This window comes from Capricornis sumatraensis, chromosome 3, assembly GCF_032405125.1.
Source record: "Capricornis sumatraensis isolate serow.1 chromosome 3, serow.2, whole genome shotgun sequence".
NCBI classification, from domain to species: Eukaryota; Metazoa; Chordata; class Mammalia; order Artiodactyla; family Bovidae; genus Capricornis; species Capricornis sumatraensis.
The window spans coordinates 16,910,696-16,923,847 of NC_091071.1; the positions used below are offsets into that span (position 1 = coordinate 16,910,696).

At 43.1% G+C, this 13,152-nt stretch overlaps 1 protein-coding gene across 1 annotated transcript in view; it reads right to left on the bottom strand.

Moving 5' to 3' along the window:
* The window catches only part of KATNIP (katanin interacting protein), a 171,414-nt gene that overhangs the window by 131,565 nt on the left and 26,697 nt on the right, over positions 1-13,152 (bottom strand). The gene's annotated exons all lie outside the window — the stretch shown is intronic.

Genomic DNA, 13,152 nt, shown 5'->3' on the forward strand with positions numbered 1-13,152 from the left:
CCCCAGCCAACATCAGGGTCAGGTTACACCGAATAGAACAGGCAGAAGAAGAAGGATTCTCAGATACAAAGATGAGCAGGCAAGCAGGAATGACCAAACATTTATCCAAATCCTGAAGATTGGCACAAGATAAAACTGACCAAAAGAACAAATATCCAATGAAAGAAAGTTAATAGAGTAAGTAGACGAAAGGACTTTCCTAGTGGTGCAGTGGATAAGAACCCGCCTGCCAATGCAGGGGACGTGGGTTCCTTCCCAGATCTGGGAAGATTTCACGTGCGGCTTAGCAGCTATGCCCTAGAGCCCATGCTCCGCAACAAGAGAAGCCACCGCAATGAGAAGTCTGACCACCAAAACAGAAAGTAGCTCCCACTTGCCGAAACTAGAGAAACCAACAGAGACCCAGTGCAGCCAAAAGTAAATTAATTTTTAAAAAAGGAATAGAGGAAGACTTTAGAATACTGAAAATTAATATCCCTGGAGAGATTTAAGAGGACATTTCGTCCACGAAAAAGAAACAACTAGAGATCTTGGGCTTCCGAGGTGGCACTAGTGGCAAAGAACTTGCCTGCCAATGCAGGAGATGGAAGAGAGGCGAGTTTGATTCCTAGGTGGAAAATATCTCCTGGAGGAAGGCATGGCAAGCCACTCCAGTATTCTTGCCTGGAGAATCCCCATGGACAGAGGAGCCTGGCGGGTTACAGTCCATAGCGTCACAAAGAGTTGGACATGACGGATGTGACACACACAGAGATTTTAAGTTTTAATTTTATCCTTAACATTTTAAAAAAGATAAATAGCAGGAAAAGCTATTTAGTGTGCTACAAATTCAAGCCAAACCATCTCATAAGAACTCAGTATAAAAGACAAAAATACGAAAGAAAACTTAGGAGACCTGCAGATCTGAGCCAACATTTGTCCAAGAGAAGCTCCAGAGGATAGAACAGAAACAAGGAAAACAGTAACAGTAACAACAACAATAATAATTAATGGGCATTTTCCTGCTAAAGAAAAAGACAAGCCTTTAGACTGAGAAGACCCACCTAGTCCAGATAAGGACTCAGGATGGCTTTTTCCTCTGTAATAGTGGACATTTGAGACTGAACTCTAGGGGAAGGGCTTCATACATCAATTTATCTTTGAATGAAAATCAGTGAAAGTAAATCCAAGGTTGGCTGGGGGGGTGTAAGAAAGTAGCAGAAAAGCAAAAACATTGCACTGGTAATCGACACTTGGGTATAACTCAAATTTTTCTAGCCATAGTTCTGTGAAAATTGATGTACAGAAATGTGATTTAAAAATACACAGTATGGACCCTGAAATTAGAGCTCGTCACTTTATTCTAGGACAAAGATAACAATACTGATATATTCATATGGGCTAAAAGGAACAACCTGTTAGAAAACACCTTGACTCTATAAGCACATGATGACAGAGATTTGAAATATATAAAGCAAAACAGAAAAATATAACAGAAAATTGACAGAAATCCCCCAGATTAAACAGACAAAAATTGAGTAACACTCTATTGCAGTGGTTTGCTACTGAGCATAAGAATTTTCTGGGAGTCCTATTAAAAATACAGATACTGAGCACCTTGCTCCCTTCTCAACTCAGTTCTATATCTTTTAATGGAATATGAGAATTTATTTTCTTTTTAGATTTAAAGTCTTTTAGTTTAAATTTATTTTAAATAAGAAGCTAGTGATCCTGATAAAAAGTGATCTGGGACTATACTGGGACCTGCGTAATTGCCTGGTTAAATAGCACAATTAATAGCTTGCTTTAATCATGAAAACTTTATACCAGAAAGAGAATGATTATTCTTTTGAAATACCATAGGACATTCACAAAAAAAATGGTTTGGTAAACCCACAAAGTCTCCAAAACTTCCAAAACAACAGAAATCAAACAGACCGATCTCTAATCAGGCTGCAGCAAAATTAGAAGCTAACCCAGAAAGACAAAAATTCTCTATTTAGAATGTTTGTAAAACTCTTCTAAATAAACAGGAAAAAAAACTCTAAAATCACAAACCAATTGGAGTGAACAACAATGAAAACACTTATACACATAAAAAAAAATTTATGAGATAAGGGAAAAGCAGTATTCAGAGGAAAATATGTAGCCTTAAAATCGCTGTATTAGAATATAAGTCTGAAAATAAGTGAATTAAGCATTTAAAGTAAGAGGCCAGGTGTGGGACGGGGATGGTGGAAAATCAAAGCAATAAACTAAAAAGTTTAAGGAAGGAATCAAGATAAAAGTAGAAATGAACTGAAATAGAAAACAATAAATGAATGAATGACAAAATAAAGGAAGAATGCATGCTCAGTAGAACTGAAAGCTGGGCCTGGTTTGTCTGGGTAGAGAGAGCTTTTCCTATTTTATTCAGTTTACTTCTTAACTTCTTTTCTAATGGGAAATGACTCGTATATTAGATGTTATATAAAATGACACAAAATAATATGAAAATACCTAAGTAGGCTATAAATACAAGAAATAAAAAAGATTATTTATTCCAGTATTGATTCAGAGATCATTTTACATTTTTATGAAGATTGAAAAGGATGCTTTAGGAAGTCAAATACCATTGAGTATCTTCACTTACAGGAATGCTCTACTGGGTGAAAGGATTACTATGTCTCTCAGATCTGGACCCGCATTTCATGGATATTTGTGCTCGTTCAGCATCACTCCACATGAATCATTCATGCTCATCGCTGAATTATTTCTGCTCAGCTGGTTTTGTGCTGTCTGACCTACCTTCTCAGGAACCAGTCTAATGCCATCAGCCAGGTGGTCCTTTGGTCTGAGCTATCCAGCTAGGTATCTCTGGGTACATTCATTCAGGACACCGTGCCCGTGATGGTTCTAGGTACCAGAGGGGCTAACTCAAGTACCACTGGAAAGGACAAAAAACTCAGGAGGGAACAAAACTTTCATTGTCTAAATCAAAAGTTACAAGCTGGTGGTCTGTAAACCAAATCTGACTGGCAGGCACATTTTGCTTGGTCCACAGAACATCGTAAATCAGTTTTGCTGTTGTTGTTGAGTAGCTAAGTCGTGTCTAATTATCTTGTGACACCATGGACTAGAGCCCACCAGACTCCTCTGTCCATGAGATTTCCCAGGCAAGAATACTGGCATGGGCAGGCATTCCCTTCTCCAGGGGATCGTCCCAAGCCAGGGATTGAACCTGTGCCTCCTGCATTGCAGGTGGACTCTTTACCACTGAGCCATCAGGTTTCATCACTGAAGCCCTTGTGAATTAGTTACCAACATAAAAATTTGGGAGAAAATCACAACACAAACAAGCCCAGACACTTGACTTCTCTTATAACTAGAAAGGCTGGTATCACTGGGACCCTATTTCCATATAATGACAAGTCGGCCAAGCTATGTAGAGACCATTCCCTCTGTCCCCACTATGCCCTGCCATGCCCTGACACCCAAGCCAAGTGCTGTCCTTCTTCCCCCCAACCCCTGCCAAAGAGTCACTCATGTCACTTAAAATATTCATTTTAATTAGCACCATCTGCCAGAAATCCCAATATTTCAGAATCCAAGCTACATCTCCCAAAATGACTCTTCTACCCCAAGCAGCACAAAAATTCTTTTGTCAGATTATGGGTCCTGATTCATAGTTTGGAAAATACTGTCACCATAATTACAACTTAGCAGTGTGATGACTGAACTCAGCTATGTGTAGGCTGGCCAGGGGGCCTAATCAACATCTCTGCCACGCTCGCTCATTGATTCAATCAATCAATTACTCAATTCACTTGCTTTACAAAGATTTGCAAACTAACTCTAGGCCAGGCACTCTTCTAGGGACCAGAGACACAGCAGGCAATGAGACAGCACAGGTCTCTGCCAAACTGAAACTTAGATCTGGGGTGGGGGGAGGGTGTTGCAAGCCCTAAATATGTAACTCGCAAACAGCCTCCAGAAATAGTCCTGAGACGAGAGGGGGGCTCCATGCACTATTATGTATCCTCTGCAAAATCCTCTGGATTTTGGCATATGGGAACATCTATAAACTCCCCCTGGGATTTATGATTTCAGAGCTGACAGGCCCAGGAAATACCTAATCTACTCCTTTTTGTCACAGGGGAGGAAATGGGGCTCCAAAACAGTGTGAGGTAGCCAAGGCCCTCCAGAGTTTATAGAAAAGCCCAAACTACCCTCTCCAGACTTGCTGAGTCTAATCTTGCTCTTTCTCCTTCCTAAAACAGGAGCCACAAACTCCCACATCTTCAGAAAATGTACTGTTGGGTGAAATAGTAATGGGAGCCTTGGTATTAGACAATATGGAGTGGTGAAGACCAGGGCAAACTGAAGGGTTCAGGCTCAGAATAAAAGTTTTCTAATTCAAAATAAAACAGCAACGATGATGATTACAGTACAACACCAGGCCAGCCAATGAAACATGCTTGCGTGTTGAAGCTGGCTATTGAGGTCACGTGTCCAAGCCCTTCCCTTTGGATACATTTTCCATTCGTCGATACCTATCTACCCTTCCTGGGCTTCCCTAGTGGCTCAGCAGTAAAGAACTCTCATGCCAATGCAGGAGATGTGGGTTTGATCCTTGGGCCAGGAAGATCTACCAGAGAAGGAAAGGGCAACCCATTCCAGTATTCTTTTTTATTTATTTATTTATTTATTTATTTATTTATATTTTTTATTTTTATTTTTTTTTAATTTTAAAATCTTTAATTCTTACATGTGTTCCCAAACATGAACCCCACTCCCACCTCCCTCCCCATAATATCTCTGTGGGTCATCCCCATGCACCAGCCCCAAGCATGCTGTATCCTGCGTCAGACATAGACTGGCGATTCAATTCTTACATGATAGTATACATGATAGAATGCCATTCTCCCAAATCATCCCACCCTCTCCCTCTCCCTCTGAGTCCAAAAGTCCGTTATACACAGCTGTGTCTTTTTTCCTGTCTTGCATACAGGGTCGTCATTGCCATCTTTCTAAATTCCATATATATGTGTTAGTATACTGTATTGGTGTTTTTCTTTCTGGCTTACTTCACTCTGTATAATCGGCTCCAGTTTCATCCATCCCATCAGAACCTAAAAGATTCCATGGACAGAGGAGCCTGGCAGGCTACAGGGGTCACAACGAATCTGACACAGTTTAGTGGCTGAGCACCCACGCATCTACCCTTATCTTGAATTTGAGCACAGGTTTTTTCCAAGTCATAACTGATTAAAATATCAATAACCTCAGATATGCAGATGATACCACCCTTATGCAGAAATCAAAGAGGAACTGAAGAGCCTCTTGATGAAAGTGAAAGAGGAGAGTGAAAAACCTGGCTTAAAACTCAACATTCAAAAAACTAAAATCATGGCATCCGGTCCCATCACTTCATGGCAAATAGACGGGGAACAATGGAAACAGTGACAGACTTTATTTACTTGGGCTCCAAAATTACTGCAGATGGTAACTGCAGCCATGAAATTAAAAGACGCTTGCTCCTTGGAAGAAAAGCTATAACAAACCTAGACAGCATATTAAAAAGCAGAGCTATTACTTTGCCAACAAAGGTCCGTCTAGTCAAAGTTATGGCTTTTCCAGTAGTCACGTATGGATATGAGAGCTGGACCATAAAGTAAGCTGAGTGCTGAAGAACCGATGCTTTTGAACTGTGGTGTTGGAGAAGACTCTTGGGAGTCCCTTGGACTGCAAGGAGATCCAACCAGTCCATCCTAAAGGAGATCAGTCCTGGGTGTTCATTGGAAGGACTGATGTTGAAGATGAAACTCCAGTATTTTGGCCACCTCATGCTCAGAGAGTCATTTCCTAGGCAGGCTGATAGGAAGTCTAGGGGTCCCCAAGGAGAGAGGGGTCTGGAATTCTCAAGGAGGAAGAAAGGACAAACTTTTTTTTCCTTCTCTACATCCCTTAGGATTATAGAACCACAATGTATTATGCCTGAGGACAGTCTCTGGATTAAACCTTCTGGCTAATTCTGTTATCTTAAAATGTAAATTATGGGAGTAGGTCTGGTGAGGTCTTTACAACCTCCAGACATTCTTTGGATTCATTGGAGAGGATATAAACTCATTGCTAACACTAACAAGCGGGGACTCTTTCTGCCCCCTTCTGATGCCTATGTCAGAAGCTTTCTCTATCTCCTTTATACTTTAATAAAACTTTATTACACAAAAGCTCTGAGCGATCAAGCCTCGTCTCTGGCCCCGGACTGAATTCTTCTCCACCGAGGGCCAAGAATCCCGGCGTCGTGATTCAACAACAACCTTTCAATGCGAAGAGCTGACTCATTGGAAAAGACCCTGATGCTGGGAAAGATGGAAGGCAGGAGGAGAAAGGGATGACAGAGGATGAGATGGTTGAATGGCATCAATGACTCAATGGACATGAGCTTGAGCAAGCTCTGGGAGTTGGTGATGGACAGGGATGCCAGGCGTGCTGCAGTCCGTGGAGTCGAAAAGAGTCGAAGAGTACTGAGCGTACTGAGAGTACTGAGAGTACTGAACTGAACTGAACAACAACAACAACAAATCCTCTCTTACAAGCCCCTATGTTTCATAAATTGCTTTTCCTCAAGCTTGAGACATATTTTGAACGTGTGACATGTTTTGAATGTGACCAAGGTGAGAAAACCAAATATGAATGGTGCATATTCATTGTCTCAATATAATAATTCCTTAATAACACAAAACAAATTTTCTGTCTCTCTAAAATTCACCTCTTTAAATAACCTAAATAAAATAATTTAGTCAAAAACCTAAATAAAATAATTTTATATTAAAACACTTCCAAAATAGATTGACTTCCTTGTCTTCTTAAAAAGAGTATGTACAGTAAACATAATTTAGTCTTTTCATAATATGTATGGTCGATATTCTGGATAGAAATTGATCTGTAACACAGGAGATATTGCCAGGAGCTATTATGCTTTCGCATCTTTCATTTATTAAGTGACATCCTCTCCTGACTGAGTTCGCAGAAGTGCAGGATGTGGTTTGAAGACAAGGGCAGAGCCCCTCCCATCCTTTTCTGGCTTTTGTGAACCTATGGAATTTTGTGGTTGTCGTTTTATTTTTATTCTTGACAGTTATTTTAATTTCATATGATGTTCCCTGGTGGCTCAGATGGTAAAGCATCTGCCTGCAATGCAGGAGACCTGGGTTCAATTCCTGGGTCGGGAAGATCCCCTGGAGAAGGAAATGGCAATCCACTCCAGCACTCTCGCCTGGAAAATCCCATGGACAGATGAGCCTGATAGGGTACAGTCCATGGGGTCGCAAAGAGTCCAACACGACTGAGCGACTTCACTTTCAGAGGAGATTTTAACTTCCAGTTCTAACATTTCTTTCTTTTAGAGTCCCCAAATCCAAGCCACAAACTTCAAACGATCTCAAAAACTTTCCTTCCATTTGAAGTCAACTCTAATCTTTGGTCCTGAATATTCTGAATATTCTAAAATCAGTCTTGAATATTCACTGGAAGGACTGATGCTGAAGCTGAAACTCCAATACTTTGACCACCTGATGCGAAGAACTGACTCATTGGAAAAGACCCTGATGCTGGGAAGGATTGAAGGTGGGAAGAGAAGGGGATGACAGAGGATGAGATGGTTGGATGGCTTCACTGACTCAATGGACATGAGCTTGAGTAAACTCCAGGAATTGGTGATGGAAAGGGAGGCCTGGCGTGCTGCAATCCATGGGGTCTCAAAGAGTTGGACACGACTGAGTAACTGAACTGAACTGAACTGATCTTCAGACCTTCTGATTCAGAATCCCCAGGAGTTCGCCTGTTAAAAACCATGTGACCGCCCATAAACAAGTCTCTCAGCTTAAAAAAACAGACCTAATACATGCATCTTAAACAAATATGCTTAGTGATTCCTGTGCCTATCAAATTTTAGGGTCCACGGCTATCTCTCTCTCTTTTCCTTATAATGGTGTTTCTCAAAGTGAAGTAAAATGAAAGTCACTCAGTCGTGTCCGACTCTCTGCGACCCCATGGACTATACAGTCCAGGGAATTCTCCAGGCCAGAATACTGGAGTGGGTAGCCTTTCCCTTCTCCAGAGCATCTTCCTAACTCAGGGATAGAACCCAGGTCTCCTGCATTGCAGGCAGATTCTTTACCAGCTGAGCCACAAGGAGTGGGTTCTCAAAGACTGCTGCAAATTATAATCACGTGGAGAGCCTCACAAGAGGAGTCTATTTGAGCCTAAACAGGATCAGAATCAAAACTTTTGGATGATGGAACCTGGGCATTTGTGCTTATTTTATTTAGCTAGCTTTTTACTTTTTATTTTGAACTAGTTGCAGACAATACCAAGCCATCCTGTGTACCCTTCATCCAGTCTTCCCCATGGTAACATCTCATATAATGATAGCACAATCTAGAAACTGACATCAATACTAAGTTTTTTTTAAAAAAAACTAGGTCTCAATTTTTCACTTTTTTTCTATTTCTTTCTTTGCTGATGCTTAGCTCTATTGAAGCAGCTTACCTCCTCCTTAATGAGCTAGCTTCTTAAAAACTTAGTTTGAAAAAATGTAAAACCCACAAAAAATTTATCAGCAATGTGTAATAGAAGGGTGCAATGAATACCCAAATACCCAGCACCTACATTCATCAATTCTTCACCAGTTCTCTGAGACCTGAGAACAAGGACCTTCTCTTACATTACCACAATACAATTATCAAATTCAGAAAATTTAACATCACAATATTATTTTCTATTATGGTTACAGTGCTATATAGTATGGTTAATTTTAAAACTTCATTAATTTTCCCAAACTACCCTTAAACCACCTGCCCCTCCCCCCAAGATCTCACATTACACAACTGTGATATCTCTTAAGCCCCCTTTAACCTGGAACAGCCTTGCTCTGTTTGTTAACGCAACTGACATTTCTGAAGCCTCCAGGCCAGTTGTTTTATAGACTGTCCCTCAATTTGGCTTTGTCTGGTTGTATACCCCATTGGATTTCACTTTTGAAAAACATTTTTCATCAATGTTCCCAGCCTTGCGTTCAGTGGGGAAATGTTTGGCAGAGGAGAGGTCTTCCCCATCATTGTTTAAAACATAACTGATGGATGGCCACCTCTCAACACCTTCCTCCCAGGCAAAACATCAATAATATTCATAATAGACCCTGCCCCTAGGGAGACCTGGGCCCTTTCAGAAGCAAAAACAACGTAATGCGATTCCTGGCCTGTGATTGCTAATTTCATGGAACAAGGAGTCCTGGGGTCAGGGTTTCCAGTCTGGGCTTCTCTGAGACTTGGACAAGTGACATCATTTCTCATGTCTGTTTCCTCGAACTACAAAAGGAGAATGAAAATAGCTAGCACTGAACTCGCAGCATTCATGAAAGCGGCGATGGATGATATGTTCTCCAGTCAGTACTGGTCCCTGAGTGAGTGCTCATTTAATGAGAGCTTTTACTACCACTCAAGAAAACGAGTGATGCGGAGGAACCTGGAGTCTAGCGCAGAGAGTGAAGTAAGTCAGAAAGAGAAAAGCAAAATAGCGTATGCTATTGCACATATATATATATATATATATATGGAGTCTCGAAAAATGGTATAGATGAACCTGTTTGCAGGGCAGGAAGAGAGGCACAGATGTAAGAACGGACTTGTGGACACAGTGGGGGAAGGCGCGGGGGGCGGCGGCTGAGCTGAGAGAGCAGCACCGATATATACACACAGCCACGTGTAAGAGATACAGTCGCGGGAGCTCAGCTCTGTGCTGTGATGACTTAGAGGGCTGGGGCGGCGGGAGGAGGGAGGCTCCCGAGGGAGCGGATATATGTATACATATGGCCAATTCACTGTGCTGTACAGCAGAGGCTAACGCAACGTTGTAAAGCAGTTATAGTCCAATTTAAAAAAAAAGACAAGAAAGGCATGGGATCAAGTCAAGTCTCTAATGTGTTGTTTGAGACCTGCTGGGTGGACCAGAGATTTTTTTTTTTTTCACATCCAGTCCTGTTGTGATCTGTGCTGTGTTCCCAGGTGTAAATGGAGATTCTCCCATGGGGGTCTGCTATTTTAGTACAGAGAAGACCCTGACCCCTGACAGGTAGGGTCTGAAAGTCCATCTTACCATTGCATCCTGAATAGTTAAGAGGATCCTTTCTCTGTCCGTACTGCTTCGAGGGTCAGGGCGTCCTTTTGCGTTCGGAAGGGAGAAATTAAAATCACAGGGCGTGGTGCTGGTGGGAGATTTGGTATCCTAAGGACAAGCAGAAAGAACTGGGCGTGGTAAAAGCAACGTACATCCCTGGAGATGAACGGGGTCCTCTTTCCCCTCTGTTGGTCTCCATGCCTCCCCTCATTCATTCTCACTCTTCATCTGTTGGAACTCACCCCTGCTTTACCAATATCACCTCAAGACACAGCTGCTAAGTGGACCAGGATTCACACTAGGGGCCACCAACAACCAGAGCCACTGGGTTCAGATGTCTGAGTGATACGGGTATTGTGAGATGGCCCCAGTATGTTGTTACCTAAAAACTGTGGGATTATCAGAGCCTGGATGGTATAATCCCATTCATGTGAAAAGTACAATAAAAAAGAAAGGAAAAAAAAGGCACTTGCTTAGAGGTTATTTATATGGTAATCTGAAACTGCAGAAGTTCCCAAGCTAGAGAACTGCCCTAAAAAAAAAAAAAAAAAAAATCCCTCCTTAAGTCTCACCATTGAAATTAATGGAGGGTGACTGAAGGGATTTACTGAAGAGCCCTGCTGGGGACAGAGTGGGACAGGTGGGTCACTGGGGGATGCTCCACCAGTGGGGGAACCGCCACCTAATCTACATGGCACCGACAGGTGGGTGAGATGCCATGGGCCACAGCAGAGTCTGTATGTGGCAGCCCTCCTGGTGGCACACGGGTTGGCACGGGTCTCTGGGTGTCAGCAAGGAACAAAGACTTCAAACCCCTGAATTGTAATTGTGGGCTAATATCTAATTCACGCCACTCCAGGATCTACACGATGCAAAGAAAAACTCAAGAAGGCTTTCTGGAAGTTGCCACAGTGGGCAAACCTTCTTCCCATTACCTGTCATGCTCTCAGGGACTGATGAGATAACTAATTGCAGAAAACACCCACTCATTGGGAATAGGCCAGGACCAGAACATTTCAGATCAACTATCTCATGTTGGATATAATTGATGTATACTTTCAAGGAATACAATGTGTATATGCAATTTTCAGTCTGGATAGTCATGTACCTACCTATTCTCAGTAGTAGTCTCCAGGGCAGTGCGATTATGAGAGGACTTTTCTTTGTATCATTTTGAATTTTTACTATTGATCATGCATTATCAGGGGGAAAAGGATAACTTAATCATAGAAAACAATATGTACTTTCATTCCTGGTCCTTAAATGGAGCCAAAGGCATTTCGATGGAGACTTACTAACTATTGCAACACATACCCCAAAGAGAGCCAACGTGACCAGGATTGGGCACTTGAGTAGAACGCTCTGGAAAGAAAAAGAGGTGCCCTCCTTCCCCTGGAGCTGTTAAGCTGCTCAAAACCCTACAATGGCTCCTCCGCTGACTCACAGTAGAAGCCCTCAGTCTTGAGCACAGCTCTCAAAGTCCAGTGTCATCTGAGCCTCGGCTCTGCCTCTGGCCTCTCCCCCTCTTCCTCTCCCCCTAGCCTGCTCAGCTCCAGCCACACCAGCCTCTGTGCTGTCTTCCCTCCTTGGGGCCTCTGTGCCTGCTGCCCACTGTGTGCAGAAGCTCTGCTCCATCTGCTCACTTGCTGGCTTCCTTGAGGCCCCAGGTCACACAGCACCTCATCAAGGGCAAGCCCCCTCCTCCCACATAACATGGCAACCTCTGCCCACTTTCTCCAGCTCCTCACTCTGCCCTAGTGTTAAAAAGTGTTAGTTGCTAAGCTATGTCCGACTCTTTGTGACCCCAATGGACTAGCCCGCCAGGCTCCTCTGTCCTTGGAATTTTCCAGGCAAGAATACCGGAGTGGGTTGCCATTCCCTTCTCCAGGGGATCTTCCCAACCCAGTGATCGAACCCAGGTCTCCTGCATTGCAGGCAGATTCTTTATTGTCTGAGCCACTATGGAAGCCCTACTCTGCCCAGTGGCATACTATATACTTGTCTGCTTTATCTCCAGGATCTAGATGGTGCCTCGGATGTGGTGGGGACCGTGGTATATGCAACACGGTCTTGTCTAAGGGAAGAGCTACCCCCCAGCTCCACACATGGCTGTCATTAAAGAATGTGATTCCCAAATCTTTCCATTTTTCAAGAAAAGCCCTCAGTGCAGATTGACATGGAATCTCCTGATTCTTAAATGTCAGCTAGTAATTCACATCTTTCTAAAAAGCACAGTCAACGGGGTAGGGGGGTGGAGGCCAACAGAACATGCTTGCACATGCCCCATCTGTGAACTCAGAGCACCAAGAAATTGAAGTTCACTAAGGATCTGATGGAAGGCGAAAAGGCTGGTGTGTTTCAACAGTGAAGGTCAGATGAAAAGTACACACGCGGACAGCAATTCCTTTTGCTCCACTTCAGGCTGCGCTTGCAAACAATGTGAGGGGGACTGAGTATATTTAGCCAGGCGTTTTTTTTTTTTTTTTCCCTCCCTTTCCCTGTTCAGATAGCATCTCTTAAGGCTTCTGCCTTTGCTGAAAACTGGCATGGCCATTTTACTCTTTCACTTAGGAGGAAAATAACTCCAAGGGGAAATTGACTGTGAAGCCTCACGGAGGGCCCCCTCAAGATGGGGAGAAAAAGGGAAGGAGGAAATACAATCAAGCACTCACGGTGGAAAAAAATTAAGTGCGGGCGAGTGGGGCGATGCTGCTCCAGAGCAGGCGTACCCAGGAATGCTAATGGAGCTTAACAGCTTGTGAGGGACAGGCTGCCTGGTGTTCCAGGGAGCTTGGGAGCTTGCAAAGGAAGGAATATATGTTCATTTAATGGGGTAGGGGTGGCGGTGGGGGGTACCAAATGACCAAAGCAGGAGAGGGGATTAACATGCTTCAAGGCCACGCAGGCATTCTGAGACGGGGCGGGGCTGGGGCTGTGACAGACTGAGCTTGGCTTCAAACCAGCCTCCCCAGTGAAGGGAAGCTGAAGGCTGTCAGCACAGACTCCTGAGCA